This window comes from Schistocerca gregaria, chromosome 7 (assembly GCF_023897955.1).
Source record: "Schistocerca gregaria isolate iqSchGreg1 chromosome 7, iqSchGreg1.2, whole genome shotgun sequence".
Lineage (NCBI taxonomy): Eukaryota > Metazoa > Arthropoda > Insecta > Orthoptera > Acrididae > Schistocerca > Schistocerca gregaria.
Window position 1 is genome coordinate 61,645,158 of NC_064926.1, and position 16,805 is coordinate 61,661,962.

At 44.4% G+C, this 16,805-nt stretch overlaps 1 protein-coding gene across 1 annotated transcript in view; it reads right to left on the minus strand.

The window, feature by feature from the left end:
- Positions 1 to 16,805, minus strand: part of LOC126281899 (semaphorin-2A-like) — a 1,266,817-nt gene that overhangs the window by 1,028,764 nt on the left and 221,248 nt on the right. The gene's annotated exons all lie outside the window — the stretch shown is intronic.

Below are 16,805 nucleotides of genomic sequence, written 5' to 3' on the forward strand. Positions count from 1 at the left end.
TTTAACTTCAGCCATAACATTCTTCCGATCCACGGCAATAATTTTTAGCGGATAGGCACTATAAGTAAATTTTGCCTTCGCAGATTCCATAACGGATATTTTATGAACCTGTGTTCGTACATTCCAGTCCTCTACAACTCAATACGATACATTTAGTCGTATCTATATTTGCTGCTAATGCTGAAAATTTACATGCTTTTGTTTCAGGTTCTAAAAGTTTCGAATGCCTTTCACTTCTTACCATAACTCACTAAGTATGGTATAGTCGGTATGGTCACCTGCCTCTTTTGTAATTCTGTCATTGTCAGCTTAGCACTAGCAGTAGGGAATTGGCAGCTTCAGCGCAATTTTGATATCAAGTTGATATACAAATTAATTAAATTGGTCAGTTAGTCACCCTCAACCTCCCACCCCGCCCACCCTCTCCCCCAAGTTTACCCATCCGCGACCCGAGATGATGTCACGTGTTTTCTCAGCTGTGCATGTGCCCCAGTCCTCTCCTCCACCACCCCCTCCCCCCTCTCACCACCATTCCACCAACCTACCCTATTGGCAGAAATCTTGAATTTTGGAAGCAATTTCGAATTTTCGTGGGTAATTCTTTGTCCTAGGGCTATTCTGACATTCTACCCCACCCCCTACCCGAGAATTGATGGAAAATAAAAATTGGCACTACCCTTTCTGGGACCCAAATCCTGGTCCTTCTGGGTGGAAAGCCCAATTGTACTTCCCTAACACAATTAAACCACTAGAGGTGCTTGAAACTGACGGAAATTAAAAATGGCTGTGCCCTTTCTGGGACTGGAACCCTGATTATAGTGAATGGAAAGCCAAAGTGCGCCCCCTAACACATGGAAACGGGCCAGATGCGGGAGAGGGAGGTTAGGTTAGTGTTCTTTATTTATTTTGGTCGAGAAACTGACACAAATATTGTTACTAATTACATAATTAATCACAAAGACCGGACCTACTTACACAACCATATTCATAGTGCTACATGACGATGGCATAAAATCCCAGTAAAACTGAAAAACTAACGATACGGTTCAGATGGTGTTGTCCTGCTGGGAAAAATTTCGGAATACCACTCGAAACTAGCGACAGACACACTCAACCTCTACCCTACACCTACAAGCTGGCAGGAAAAAGGCTAGGGTAAGGTACAATCTTTATTCTTTTTGGTGGGAAATACGTACAACTGACGTGATGCTGGTGTTGGACAGAGAGGAATTTAAAAAGTGTATTACCTGTAAGCATAAAGTACCTATCGTTGTCTGGCGTCAGAGTTCGCTACAGATGTCTGCTCGAAAACTATCCTGCAGTCCGGGTAATCGAAGCCACTACTCGCTAACATAGTTGATGGCAAAATATACACTCCTGGAAATTGAAATAAGAACACGGTAAATTCATTGTCCCAGGAAGGGGAAACTTTATTGACACATTCCTGGGGTCAGATACATCACATGATCACACTGACAGAACCACAGGCACATAGACACAGGCAACAGAGCATGCACAATGTCGGCACTAGTACAGTGTATATCCACCTTTCGCAGCAATGCAGGCTGCTATTCTCCCATGGAGACGATCGTAGAGATGCTGGATGTAGTCCTGTGGAACGGCTTGCCATGCCATTTCCACCTGGCGCCTCAGTTGGACCAGCGTTCGTGCTGGACGTGCAGACCGCGTGAGACGACGCTTCATCCAGTCCCAAACATGCTCAATGGGGGACAGATCCGGAGATCTTGCTGGCCAGGGTAGTTGACTTACACCTTCTAGAGCATGTTGGGTGGCACGGGATACATGCGGACGTGCATTGTCCTGTTGGAACAGCAAGTTCCCTTGCCGGTCTAGGAATGGTAGAACGATGGGTTCGATGACGGTTTGGATGTACCGTGCACTATTCAGTGTCCCCTCGACGATCACCAGAGGTGTACGGCCAGTGTAGGAGATCGCTCCCCACACCATGATGCCGGGTGTTGGCCCTGTGTGCCTCGGTCGTATGCAGTCCTGATTGTGGCGCTCACCTGCACGGCGCCAAACACGCATACGACCATCATTGGCACCAAGGCAGAAGCGACTCTCATCGTTGAAGACGACACGTCTCCATTTGTCCCTCCATTCACGCCTGTCGCGGCACCACTGGAGGCGGGCTGCACGATGTTGGGGTGTGAGCGGAAGACGGCCTAACGGTGTGCGGGACCGTAGCCCAGCTTCATGTAGACGGTTGCCAATGGTCCTCGCCGATACCCCAGGAGCAACAGTGTCCCTAATTTGCTGGGGAGTGGCGGTGCGGTCCCCTACGACACTGCGTAGGATCCTACGGTCTTGGCGTGCATCCGTGTGTCGCTGCGGTCCGGTCCCAGGTCGACGGGCACGTGCACCTTCCACCGACCACTGGCGACAACATCGATGTACTGTGGAGACTTCACGCCCCACGTGTTGAGCAATTCGGCGGTACGTCCACCCGGCCTCCCGCATGCCCACTATACGCCCTCGCTCAAAGTCCGTCAACTGCACATACGGTTCACGTCCACGCTGTCGCGGCATGCTACCAGTGTTAAAGACTGCGATGGAGCTCCGTATGCCACGGCAAACTGGCTGACACTGACGGCGGCGGTGCACAAATGCTGCGCAGCTAGCGCCATTCGACGGACATCACCGCGGTTCCTGGTGTGTCCGCTGTGCCGTGCGTGTGATCATTGCTTGTACAGCCCTCTCGCAGTGTCCGGAGCAAGTATGGTGGGTCTGACACACCGGTGTCAATGTGCTCTTTTTTCCATTTCCAGGAGTGTATATATGCGTCAAAGTTCTAATTACACTTAGAAATTGTTGTGAAAAAACCAGCACTCATGATGAATGGGTCATAATGCAGTACATATACTGGGGAAAATCGTCGTCCTGAAAACTGCAGAGGAGGTGGTAGTTAACGTGCATTCTCCTCGATGGGCGTCCAGAAACTGCCGAAAATCGAGGCTCCCATCCTTCCTCCCTCCAGCCGTCCCTCCCTCCATCCACCTGAGACAGTGACACACGATCCTTCAAGCTAGCTGCTCGGCCGACCGCCTTGCGGGCCGGGAAGGCCACTGTCTGCCCTTTGCGGTCGCTCGCCGCACTCGGCTTTCCACCATCTAGCTGCCACCTTAAGGCGGCGTTCTTAGACAACACAAAAGGGAAAATAAGTAGCCTAACCCCGCCCATCTGGAGAATGGTCAAGATCAGCATTCGGCTTCACCGTCAATGAGCTGTAATAGCAAGCATCATAGTTGATGTTGCGATCAATTTTAGCAATTTTAAGGTAATTTCAACGCTGACCAATGACACGGCAACATGCTTATGGATTTCTGTATCGTCACTAAATAGTCCCTCCACCACTTTGCGAGTACCATCGCGAATATAAGTAGATGACTGTGCAGTATGTTCATTCATTGTTAATTCTCGAACATATGCACCAAAGTATACCAGACAGAGACCTAGACATCTCTAGTACTTCGATCACAGTTCGTACCTTACGATCATTCTCTATGTGGATGGGCTGATTAATCGATCAATTAAAATTAATTTGCATCAATTTGATGTCAAAACTGCGCTCTCGTCGCCAGTTCCCTACTACTACTACCACTCACGCACCTTAGAAAGGGCTCTACAGGAACGAAAACAGCGTAACAGACAAGAGACTTTCTTGTCAGCGTCAGCCAACTTATTGTCTTTGAGTATGTCGACAGCACAAGAGTATATGAACCTATCACGCAAAGTACCATCCCGCATTGGACAAGAGTGGGCTCCTAAAGCAGAAAGAAGCCCGCAAAACAACTCTGTTCGTTTATACAAGCATGAAACCGAGTTTCGTGGCACCTCTCTTTTGCCCTAAGTTGTCATCTCTCTCCTAGGGCGAGGATATGGTCATTTAGTAACAGTTGAGATTTAACTTCGTCATTCCCTGTATTACTTAATACTGATTTTGTTATAAAACGCCAGAAATGCATGCAGCTGATAGCGAAAGGAAACATAAAAGTGATTAGGCTATTACGATCCTGCATGGCGAACAGAGTAATTCACCTTAACAGGAAACGCGCGAAGTGAAATGAACAGCCGTAGCTCAAAAAGGCTCTGAGCATTATGGGACTTAACATCCGTGGTCATCAGTCCCCTAGAACTTAGAACTACTTAAACCTAACTAACCTAAGAGCATTACACACATCCATGCCCGAGGCAGGATTCGAACCTGCGACGGTAGCAGTCACGCGGTTCCGGACTGAGCAGCCGTAGCTGCCGCGGCCACATTGACATGTGGGAAATGGCGAACCTTTCCGTGTTTACCTTTCAATCACTCTGTTACTGTGATACAGATATAGACACAAAGAAACCTCGAGGAAACCCACCGTGTATGACCGGTAGGTTGGGGGTTTGAGACACAGTCTTTCAGGAAATGATGCCAGTTTTTCAATAACCACAGACATACGAAAGATTCCAGACGACAATATTTTGGCCGGTTGATTGTAATGAAGTTTATTATGTTCACTGCAGCAATTTCGCATTTTGAGCCTTTCTAAAAAGCAATAATTGCCAAACAGGTTACAAAGAAATCTGCATGTCGTGTCGTCGTCTACGTCTATGACACCTACTGCGTGATGTCGTATCGCACTTGAAATTGGTTTCAAAGTCAAAATTACGACAGTGGACATAAAAACAATAGTGGCAATTAAACAAGGGGAACTTTGTCATTTAAAAATTGGAAGAAAGTGTCGTTTAAGCTTTCAAGTGAAGAAAATGCAAAAATAAGTATTGAGAAGTGCAACGATAGTGCTACCTATAAAATATACAAGTAATTATATCGGTACATTTTCGAAATTATTTGGCTAATTACTGGTCTTTGTTACTAACCACAGTCAAAAAGTCGTCACGTTTAAGAACTGCACTGGATTACTTTCTTAGAGACCAGATTATCAGTTTTAGATACAAACAATTATGTTATTGGGTCCCTTTAATCAAAATTTAATTTACCTTCCTACACATTACCCACTGAAACATATTACCCTCTGAAGTAAAGTAACGGCCGCGTTCGCTGATGACGGAATGGTTGGGTTAAAAGTTCCATGAGAATGGGATCCCGAGAGTAAAATAAATAGCGCAGTTTGAATACATGGAAGTTGTCGTTTCTCGGGAACGTTTTCAGTATTAGCATAAACTTAATGGCCCTCTGGAAGTCTAAATGAGTAGGAGGGTTTTAACCTCGTCCACCGAAAATAAACTCCGGTACCTCTGACGAATAAGCCATAATTTGACAGGGTAATTTACATACGAGGATCGTAAAGGAGAGACACGACGAAATGAGTGGGACGTTTTAACACTTACGGGAACGCTATGTCGCTTTACATGGTCGTTAAGAAACAAAGCAGATACGACACGCCGCGTTTGACAACAAAGAGTAGCTGCATCTACATTCGCGCCTGCTCTCCGCAAGTGACTCTGAGGGTACTCACAATAACACTGTCACCTCACCTCCTTTCCTGTTCCAGTCGCAAATGCAATCGCAAACGGCCTCCGTGTGAGTCTTTACTTGAAATAGGCTCTGAGCACTATGGGACTCAACTGCTGTGGTCATTAGTCCCCTAGAACTTAGAACTACTTAAACCTAAATAACCTAAGGACATCACACACATCCATGCCCGAGGCAGGATTCGAACCTGCGACCGACTTGAAATAGACCTAAGGGGAAGCAATCTACCGGCTGACGCATCTAGGAACGTAAGCTCTCCCATTTTTGGGGGTAATTCGTCCCATGATGCGTAACGCTTCCCTCGAGGCGTTTGCTGTTGGAAGTTGCATCTAAGTGACGCTTTTAAGCATACTAAAAGGAACCGGGCTTGAATGAACTGCTCTTCTATTTGTCTTCTATGATTCCTACATAAACACTAACAGGCATGTATCCCAGACTGATAGCAATATTCAAGTATGTGTGGGACGGAGACAGCCAATCTCGTTTGGGGGTGGTCTACACTCCCTGAGGATTCTTCCAATGAATCTCCGGCTGACATATGCGATTAGGTTTATGTGGTATTAAAAACTTAATTTCAAAATTTGCTCAAAACCCACCTTAATCATCATAGTAAGAAACGAATGCATTAAGAAACTGGCTTAAAGTAAACTGCCACTTAACAGTTTTAACGAGGTAGTTTAACTTTGGAATAACTTTAAAAAAATTTCACAAAATGAACCGTTATTGTAACAGTCAGCAAGAAAACAAGATGAAGTTGGAGAAAGGTAAACCATCAAGTATTTAAGAAGCTTGTTTCACTTTGGAACATCTGCGATATACTGTTTTCAGTCACTCATCATTTGATTAGATGTATTTCAAAGCAATTTCACATTTTTCCTTGAAACAATCACACATCTGGAAACTTCTGTGAATTCTTAACGCATAAAACTAGTTATATTCTCAAGAAACAAGCGAAAACGGAACTAAAATACAATAACTTCATATCAAAAGTACATACTGATCCACTGGTTTCATTTAGAATCCACTCATAACACCTGTAGTAAAAACTCAACATTTTATATCTTTCTTCTTTTGTTTGTGCCTTTATCCTACGATTGCAGGGTCGGAAAGGTTAGGTACTGTTTTGGCAAGGTTAACGTTAAGGGATGGCCAGATGCTCTTCCTGCCGCCACCCCATACCCCCCCCCCCCCACCCCCCCACCCCCCGGCCATAAATAGTGTGCCCCAGCTGTCTGCGGCTAGTGTAATCCATGGAATAGTGCAAACGTGCACAGAGGTCTGCAAGTCGTGCAACTGAGACAGGGGATGGGGAACGACCCGGTATTCACCTAAGGGGATGTGGAAAACCACATTCACGTTGGCCAGAACACCGGGCCTCGTAGTTAATCCGTTGCGTGTATTCGATCCGGGGACAGCGCGCCTACCTGACCAGAGTCCAGGAAGCAGCGCATTAGCACTCATGGCTAACATGCTGGGTAAAAGAAATTTTAAAAAAATCCTCAATATTTTCGATATTGTCTACTTATTTTCTCTTTTCAATAACCTGTTCTGTAGAATCACTACAAAAATCATATGTCACAATCCGTTAGTCACTTAGCACTGCCTCCAAGCCGACTGTTGCTTTGAACGCTGTCAAGTGACTGCTGCAATGCACTGCGCTGGTAGAAGTGTCTCAGTGCACCACTGTCTCTATCTTGCCATATCATCGATGATTTCTGGTGAATGGTACTGGTACTTGATAATAATAATATAATGGTGATTTCAGGCGGAAACTACTGGTTCAAAACATGCCTCTGAGCACTATGGGACTGAATATCTGAGGTCATCAGTCTCCTAGTACATAGAACTACTTAAACCTAACTAACCTAAGGACATCACACACAGCCAGGATTCGACCTGCGACCGTAGCAGTCGCGCGGCACCCAACTGAAGCTCCTAGAACCGCTCGGTCACCAGGGCCAGCAGGAAACTACTGGTGCTCGAAGGGTTAAATCTCTCTATGTTCATGCTCCCAAAAGTTTAATGGATGTAACTGATTCCAATGACTGTCCGCCAATTGTGTAACTAATGGTCTTTCTGCCTCTTTATGAGCAGTACGTTACATTTGTTTATGTCCCACTGTAAGTGTATCCCAAGGCTCCGTCATTCCCCCATTCCTTTACCTCCTCTACGATGCCGACATGACCAAACAGTGCAGCCATATAGATTCGACAGCACACCGTGCAGTGCAGCGCTCTGACCTGCGTGCCAATGGAAAGAGTGGGCAGCACCACACGTACAGGAAGACAGGGTTCAGCGTCAACACTAACTGAACCAGCCGCCTATCACTGGTCAGGGCACAGTCCGGTCGCAGAAATCTAGAGCAATAGTACTTAGTAATAGGAATACGATACTTATCATGTGTTCTGGGAGATGTAATGGTGTATAAAAGTAACTGCACATAGGAGGCACAGAAGCACGTCAAGCCGCCTCGTAACGAGAACATAAGTTATATTTATTTCCTTTTTATAAACAAAGTGTTCTACTAATCTGCAAGTCTTATCAACAAATCACGTTTGTGTCAGCGCTGACTCTCACATTAGCCGACAAAACACAAACCACCACTAACATTGCACCTCCTTCTAGAAGCTGACGACAAGGCTTTTCTCGCTCTCTGCTCTACACTTCAGATATCTCAATGATTCTTCAAAATACACCTCAATTAGTTTACCTCCTGGTGTAACCAATGGCTCCTCACGATCAACCCTTTCAGAATGCAGACAATAATTACAGGATGCATCACCCGTAGCTTCTGTCTCCATGATTTCTAGCCTACCATTTACGACTGTCCTATCCAGCTGACTAAATACACTAAAATGTCTTGGTCTAATCATCGGCCAGCAACTAACATGCAAATCTTTCTAAAGCCCACAATAGAGCGAAACTACCAAAACTGCTAACTGGCTGAACCTGAGGCTTGCAGCACTCCACTGTTCTGCACTCTTACAAAACCTTGATCTGAGTCATCCGTTGCTACGCGAATGTTGCATGGATCTCAGGCACAACGAAATTCTCTGCCCCTTGAAATCCTAGAATACTGTGAGCTCTGCTCACTTTGTGCATCCATTTACCTTTCCCCTCGAAGGATCCCTTACCATCTAATCACCTTCCAGCCTCACACTGAATACCTCTGAACAAATTAATTATCACCAAACTTGAATCCAATAATCTTATATTTTCCCCTCTACTTTCTGATGTCCGTATGCTGCCGCACCTCTACCATAACATTCCAACAACCCCACCTCTTCACACTCTCCACATAATCTCTAAAACAAATTTCAACCATCTCCCCCTCCCAGATTGTAAACTCCATCCCGACACTTACCCATACTGTCAACATCAAATCCATCTCACAACGGCTCTGCCCTCCCTATGTTTCTTTACCCGTTTTCCCCTTCCTGTCATTGCCTCACCTCCTCCCACAAGTCTTTCCCTACCCATTTTCCAATTTTGGCCTCACTGATACCCTCATTTATTACGCCCCCTCCTCCCCCACATTCTCGTTTCCCACCAGCCACTCCTACCCCATCGATACCACACACCAGTCCTCCATCCTTAGCTCCACCTCGCCAAACCTTACTGCTTCAACAAAGGTTCCCTATCCCATGGCTGTTACTTCCAGTTTTCTTTTCAAGATCAGTATTTTTTAAACCATATTTTTAAAGTTTCAAATGTACCCTTGACGTTTCCCGTTTCACTCTCTTATTATTATTATTTGTAACTCAGATATCAAGAACGCCTCGCCTCATATGCATATGGATAGTTCCATTAATTTTTCAAGTCTTATATCCACGTAAATACACTCCTAGAAATGGAAAAAAGAACACATTGACACCGGTGTGTCAGACCCACCACACTTGCTCCGTACACTGCGAGAGGGCTGTACAAGCAATGATCACACGCACGGCACAGCGGACACACCAGTAACCGCGGTGTTGGCCGTCGAATGGCGCTAGCTGCGCAGCATTTGTGCACCGCCGCCGGCAGTGTCAGCCAGTTTGCCGTGGCATACGGAGCTCCATCGCAGTCTTTAACACTGGTAGCATGCCGCGACAGCGTGGACGTGAACCGTATGTGCAGTTGACGGACTTTGAGCGAGGGCGTATAGTGGGCATGCGGGAGGCCGGGTGGACGTACCGCCGAATTGCTCAACACGTGGGGCGTGAGGTCTCCACAGTACATCGATGTTGTCGCCAGTGGTCGGCGGAAGGTGTACGTGCCCGTCGATCTGGGACCGGACCGCAGCGACGCATGGATGCACGCCAAGACCGTAGGATCCTACGCAGTGCCGTAGGGGACCGCACCGCCACTTCCCAGCAAATTAGGAACACTGTTGCTCCTGGGGTATCGGCGAGGACCATTCGCAACCGTCTCCATGAAGCTGGGCTACGGGCCCGCACACCGTTAGGCCGTCTTCCGCTCACGCCCCAACATCGTGCAGCCCGCCTCCAGTGGTGCCGCGACAGGCGTGAATGGAGGGACGAATGGAGACGTGTCGTCTTCAGCGATGAGAGTCGCTTCTGCCTTGGTGCCAATGATGGTCGTATGCGTGTTTGGCGCCGTGCAGGTGAGCGCCACAATCAGGACTGCATACGACCGAGGCACACAGGGTGTGGGGAGCGATCTCCTACACTGGCCGTACACCTCTGGTGATCGTCGAGGGGACACTGAATAGTGCACGGTACATCCAAACCGTCATCGAACCCATCGTTCTACCATTCCTAGACCGGCAAGGGAACTTGCTGTTCCAACAGGACAATGCACGTCCGCATGTATCCCGTGCCACCCAACGTGCTCTAGAAGGTGTAAGTCAACTACCCTGGTCAGCAAGATCTCCGGATCTGTCCCCCTTTGAGCATGTTTGGGACTGCATGAAGCGTCGTCTCACGCGGTCTGCACGTCCAGCACGAACGCTGATCCAACTGAGGCGCCAGGTGGGAATGGCATGGCAAGCCGTTCCACAGGACTACATCCAGCATCTCTACGATCGTCTCCATGGGAGAATAGAAGCCTGCATACACTGTACTAGTGCCGACATTGTGCATGCTCTGTTGCCTGTGTCTATGTGCCTGTGGTTCTGTCAGTGTGATCATGTGATGTATCTGACCCCAGGAATGTGTCAACAAAGTTTCCTCTTCCTGGGACAATGAATTCACGGTGTTCTTATTTCAATTTCCAGGATTGTATCTCACAAAAAATGGCTCTAAGCAATATGGGACTCAACTGCTGTGGTCATTAGTCCCCTAGAACTTAGAACTACTTAAACCTAACTAACCTAAGGACATCACACACATCCATGCCCGAGGCAGGATTCGAACCTCCGACCGTAGCAGTCGCACGGTTCTGGACCGCGCGCCTAGAACCGCGAGACCACCGCGGCCGGCAGATATCTCACATTTATGGTGGTCTTTTTTTATCTAATGTAGTTGAGTCAAACTGGCTGAAGAGTGGGCTGACTGTGACGCTGACAGACCACCCACCCCCGCCCATAAAGGGCGACGGGGGATGAATTAACGATAAAGTAAAATAAAATTGTTTATGTTAAGGATCAACTGACAATCCCTGAACCAAGCAGGAAGTCCTCAATTTCCTTGTAATTGCCTATAATTGTATAGTGTTTTGACTGTATACAGAGTGAATTCCACCTATAATATTTTGGGAGTTATTCAGAGATACTTCCTGACTAATTCGGGGCCATGCGTGGTGGCCGAGCGGTTCTAGGCGCAGCAGTCTGGAACCGCGGGACCGCTACGTTCGCAGATTCGAATCCTGCCTCGGATGTGTGTGATGTCTGTAGGTTAGTTATGTTTATGTAGTTCTAAGTTCTAAGGGACAGATGACCTCAGAAGTTAAGTCCTATAGTCCTCAGAGCCATTTGAATCATTTTTTGACTAATTTGGTGTAAGGGACCACTGGTCTTAAGTGGGTCGTTACCAAGTACTTACTCTTCATTGGAGTTATTAACCCTTGAATCGGTATTGCATTCAAAATAGCTGCACAACAGTGGAAAAGTTGATAACATGCGCCGTGTGTCTTGTTTGGAAGCAAACTGGTTACACTCTCTCGTGGTGCTTGCTGTTGACAACAGTAAGGTCTAGTTTTTCTCTCTGTTCTCAAGTCTGCATTCAGTAATGCTCGGTTCTGTTTCGGCTTTCGTTTTCAGGCAGTGTTACTTCTACGTTAACAGTGATACACAGTAGGATGGAAAAAACAGATGAGTTGACCGATATGTACCACGTGTGTGTGTTCACTGAATACAATGTAAAAACAGCAAGACGACGAAGTGCTCACCGCTTCCAGCAGCGAGGGCGCAACATTATAGCCGTGTTGCGTCTGTATGTACAAGCCCACATATAAGAGGATACTTTCGTGCTACAACATTTTGGCGATTGCGTATTACAGGCTTTTTCACTGTCATGAAAGTATTACTAGAGAAACTGGTAAAAAAGCCGAATAAATCGTAATTACACTGCTACTCTGTAATGACGTACCGGATACAAAGGTCCATTCTACCCAAGTACTCAAACAATATCCGTGAACAAACTTCGAAATGTTGTCGGTGAGTTCAAGACCATCCTGCATGACAGAATCATTCTCGAAAATCTTCATGAAACGTCTGACGTTATCCACTAGGTAATATATACATACGAGGTATGATCAAAAAGTATTGGGACTTTATTAATTTAACAGGCTCTATATTTCCTATTTTCAGTTTTTTTATCTTGTGGGTGTTATTTATATTACTTTTTTACTGTGACAAAAATGGTTTTATTTCACACTGAAGTTATCTGTTAAGTACTTTCTTTCCCTGGGTAGAATCTATAAGTTATTTTCTATGTTTTTCGGTTGGCAATTCTGCGCTGTTAAGTAACCTTCAAACGTTGAATGTGAGCTATTGCATTTCAGTGAATATGACTAGCTTCCGAAGTTAAATTCGTTTCTCCCCATACTCCATACTATTCACTCTACATGCCTATCTACAACTTTTCACTCCCTCACTCTCTCTGTCTGCTTCTCCCTTTCTCTTTCCCTGTCTTCGAAACACGAAAACAGACACACAAACTAAACAGCACAAAAATCAACAGTTCTTCAAATCCGCGTGCCGCTTACATAGACACAAACAGAAAGAAAAATAAACAAAGAAAGCCACTGAAGCTAGCGCACAAAGAATCACATCTGGGCGAAAACAAAACTACACAGGTGTCTTGAATAAGGCAGAATTTCTCTCCAATTTGCTTAGCAAGCCCGCAAATAAGGAGTGCAATGTTCAGAAGGTGATTCCTAACTTTCAGTACACAAAAATGCTATTCCTTGAAATGAAAAATGGTGCGAGTACATCACGGGTATTGTATTTATCTAATGTAACGAAACATTCCGTGTGGAAATGGCGCTATAGCATCCTCAAATGACGTACACGTGCCAGCGTCATCTTCTGGACTTTCTCAATGGTTGAGTCTGTCATTGGATTCAGATACATAGGAACATCACTTCGACAGTTCGCATACACTGTTAGCTGCTCTGCAGTGGTTGCAGACCGAGGGTGACAAGGTGAACTCAAGAGAACAGTATAGCTAGAAGTGACGGTACACGATCTTTCAGAAGAACTTGTACGTAGGCTGTTTAGGTTCTCTTATTGGTAACGCCGCTTAGCGCTCGGTATGAAAAATCACTGGCTGTGTGTTTAGTTTGCATTGTTGTCTGCCATTGTAGTGTTGGGCAGCGGCAGCTGGATGCTAATAGCGCGTAGCGTTGGGCAGTTGGAGGTGAGCCGCCAGCAGTGGTGGACGTGGGGAGAGAGATGGCGGAGTTTTGCAATTTGTAAGAATTGGTGTCATGAACTGCTATATATATTATGACTAGTGAGATGTGTAACGCAAATTCTTGAACTGTGAAATTTTTTATATGAGACTGCCACGGAAGCTGAAACTGGTGTCGTAAATATTTCGATAAGACAGTTAAGTGACCACCTGCACGTAATGCGTCGTGGGCACCCAGCTGCGCGACAACCACCTGACAAAAGAAAGCCATTAGTGAATGCCTGTCTGAGGCACAGGTGGAGAAAAAAAAAAGAGACCATTATCCTCGCTACTGACATTCCTTTGTAGAAAGCATCGTAAATACGACACCTTCAAACTTGAAAACATGATTACAATGTAGAGTTCTTATTTTATGATATTTACTGAAATGAAATGATGAGAAACATTTCATGTCTATTGTCTTCCTAGTTGGAAGATTGTTTACTGCATTATGAAATGACTTATGGCTAGCGAATGATGTTTCACGCCTTGCTTTGCCTATTTTGTTTAATATCTAGTTTCTAGCTGCACTGCAGCATTGGTTACAATAAAATTTAATGGATGTACTAATATAGATATTTTATGCCTACAGATCCAGTAAATAATAACTTTATGATGTACTTAGAAAAAAACGAAGTAGCACAAAAAGACATTTCCCTTCACAGAAATTGCATACAGAATTGTCTTTTCAAGTACATGATAATATTTTTTTACAATAAATTTTTGTGGTGCACCACTTTAATGGCATAGACATTAAGATGTGAATAGACATTGTCCTTATCTGCATTGTTGTCTTTAGTGTAATATTTTTTCTGATTGAGCTTTGTCATGTTTAGGTATAAGTTATAGCATTTGCTGCGGCTGTTTGCCATTCATAGTGCTACTGAATGTCACTTTGTATTACTAGGTTAAGCCAATTTTATTATTGATTTATTTTTCTTGTTTGCTGCGCATTGCCTTATATTAGTTGTAGTATTGCTGCCTTTTTTTGCCAATTTCCATTTTTTTCTCATTGCTGTTTGTGTTAATTGTTTCGTGCTGCTGCATTGTGTCGTCCCTTAGTTTAGCATCTGAGCTCAGTAGCTTTAAGTTAGCTTAAGATGGGTTAGGCTATAAGAGAGATCGAGTTGTGATGAATTGGAAGAAATGCATTGAGAAGCTATAAGAAATGATTTGGCCAAAAAAAAGTAGTGTACAGTGGAGAAAAACTATTTTTGAAAGAGGATGTGAACAAAATACAGAAAGCATGCTTGGATAGGATTTTTTTGGCTGGAGCAAATGTTGAAGAAAGAGGGACGATCTATGGTATGAAGTTTTGGGTTGGACTGCAGTACCAAATGTTAGCCTGAAAACAAACCCTGTCCTTTCCTTTTGTGTTATGCCACTATGTGTTTGTGTACCCTTGTGTATTTATTTTCTTCCTGTCTCTGTGTACTGTTTCATAGAATTTTTCTCTTCTAATACTACGCTACATTCAGTATGATGAGGAATACTGTTATCCTCAAATATAATTTGCATTAATAACATGTTATTTACTTCGTAAAGATGTCTACACATTATTTATTCTGTTTTGTTCTAATGCTCATGTGTGAAGTTGATGTTTCAAAAGTTATTCTGATCTTTTATGTATGTACTTATGTCGTAATTTTTGTAACACTGATTTATTTGCTATTTCGATTCTTTTGTAAAGCCTGTACTACTGCAAATGTTATCTGTATTGTTATGTTCTTTAAAGATGTATTTTGTACCTTTGTTATTGCATTCTTATGTTATAAAATTGTAACTGACACCAGTTCATCAAATTAAGTAACTTGTAAATTACATTTCACTGCACACATTTCTGTTGGTCATAGTATATGGACAATATGTGAGAAGTAGGGACTGATAGTGTTTGCACGTGTGTTAATAATTCAATAAGGGACTGGATAACAGCATTGTTGGTTGTAAGGACATTTCAAAAACAATTTTTGTGAGTGCATAAGTGGTGGTTATGGACTTGCTATATTATCTGCAAGGCTCTTCAATGGTGATTGTGCGCCTGCACAGTCAAACAGATGGCTGCTGGCCATCTCTACAAGGACTACAGTGGGTCTACACCTTTGATGACCCACCAATACCATTATTTCTACAAGGACTGCAGTGGGTCTGCACCTCTGGTGGCCCACCAATAGTAATCTCTACCAGGACTACAGTGGGTCTGCTCTGTGATGACCTACCTACCGATAGTCTTCAATGTCGACTGATTCTGCTGTGGCCCATTACCTGTCTGCATGTCAAGAGTCAGCACTGTCTTTCATTGGAAGGACAACACTACTTCTTCAAGACTGCTTAGAAATCCACTACTTCCAAGTGCAATTTCTTTTTTTGCTCAGACTTTGAAAAAAAAACACTGCAATTTTACTGTGATGAATGATCAGGACTGTCTTTATGGACTGTGAGAAAATTTTAGCTTTTGACCAACATTGTATCGATAAGTGTGTGCATTTCATTTCTTTGTTATTGTAATTATGAAAAATTTTATCAAATCATTATTGGCCACTGCCCAAAACAATTTGTAAACATTTTTTGTGGGGAGCATGGGGGCTATGTAAGTAGGCTGTTTAGGTTCTCTTATTGGTAACGCCACTTAGCGCTCGGTATGAAAAATCACTGGCTGTGTTGTGCGCAGTCTGTGTTTAGTTTGCATTGTTGTCTGCCATTGTAGTGTTGGGCAGCGGCAGCTGGATGCTAATAGCGCGTAGCGTTGGGCAGTTGGAGGTGAGCCGCCAGCAGTGGTGGACGTGGGGAGAGAGATGGCGGAGTTTTGAAATTTGTAAGAATTGGTGTCATGAACTGCTATATATATTATGACTAGTGAGGTAAATACATTGTTTGTACTCTATTAAAATCTTTCATTTGCTAACTATGCCTATCAGTAGTTAGTGCCTTCAGTAGTTTGAATCTTTTATTTAGCTGGCAGTAGTGGCGCTCGCTGTATTGCAGTAGTTCGAGTAACGAAGATTTTTGTGAGGTAAGTGATTTGTGAAACGTATAGGTTAATGCTAGTCAGGGCCATTCTTTCGTAGGGATTTTTGGAAGTCAGATTGCATTGCGCTAAAGATATTGTGTGTCAGTTTAAGCACAGTCGTGTCTAATTGTTCAAAGAGGACATTTCACATAGACCAGTCTTATATAATTGTTCTAAGGGACGTTTCAAACTACAGCACGACAAGATCGTAGGACTGCTCGTTTGGCTTTGGTGAAACGATGGATGACAACATACTAAATCGAAGCGGAGATAACAGGCAAAGCGTCACAACTTGTCATTCGGAATAGACGTCTCGAGTTGGCGGACATCGGTTATACTGACACCACACCGCAAGCAGAGACTAGCGCTAGAGTCTACTACCACATTGTCTGGCATTCTATGATGTCCACTGATGAGTCTCCCTTTGCTTTGCGACGATTACACTTTTTTATTATCTTCACTC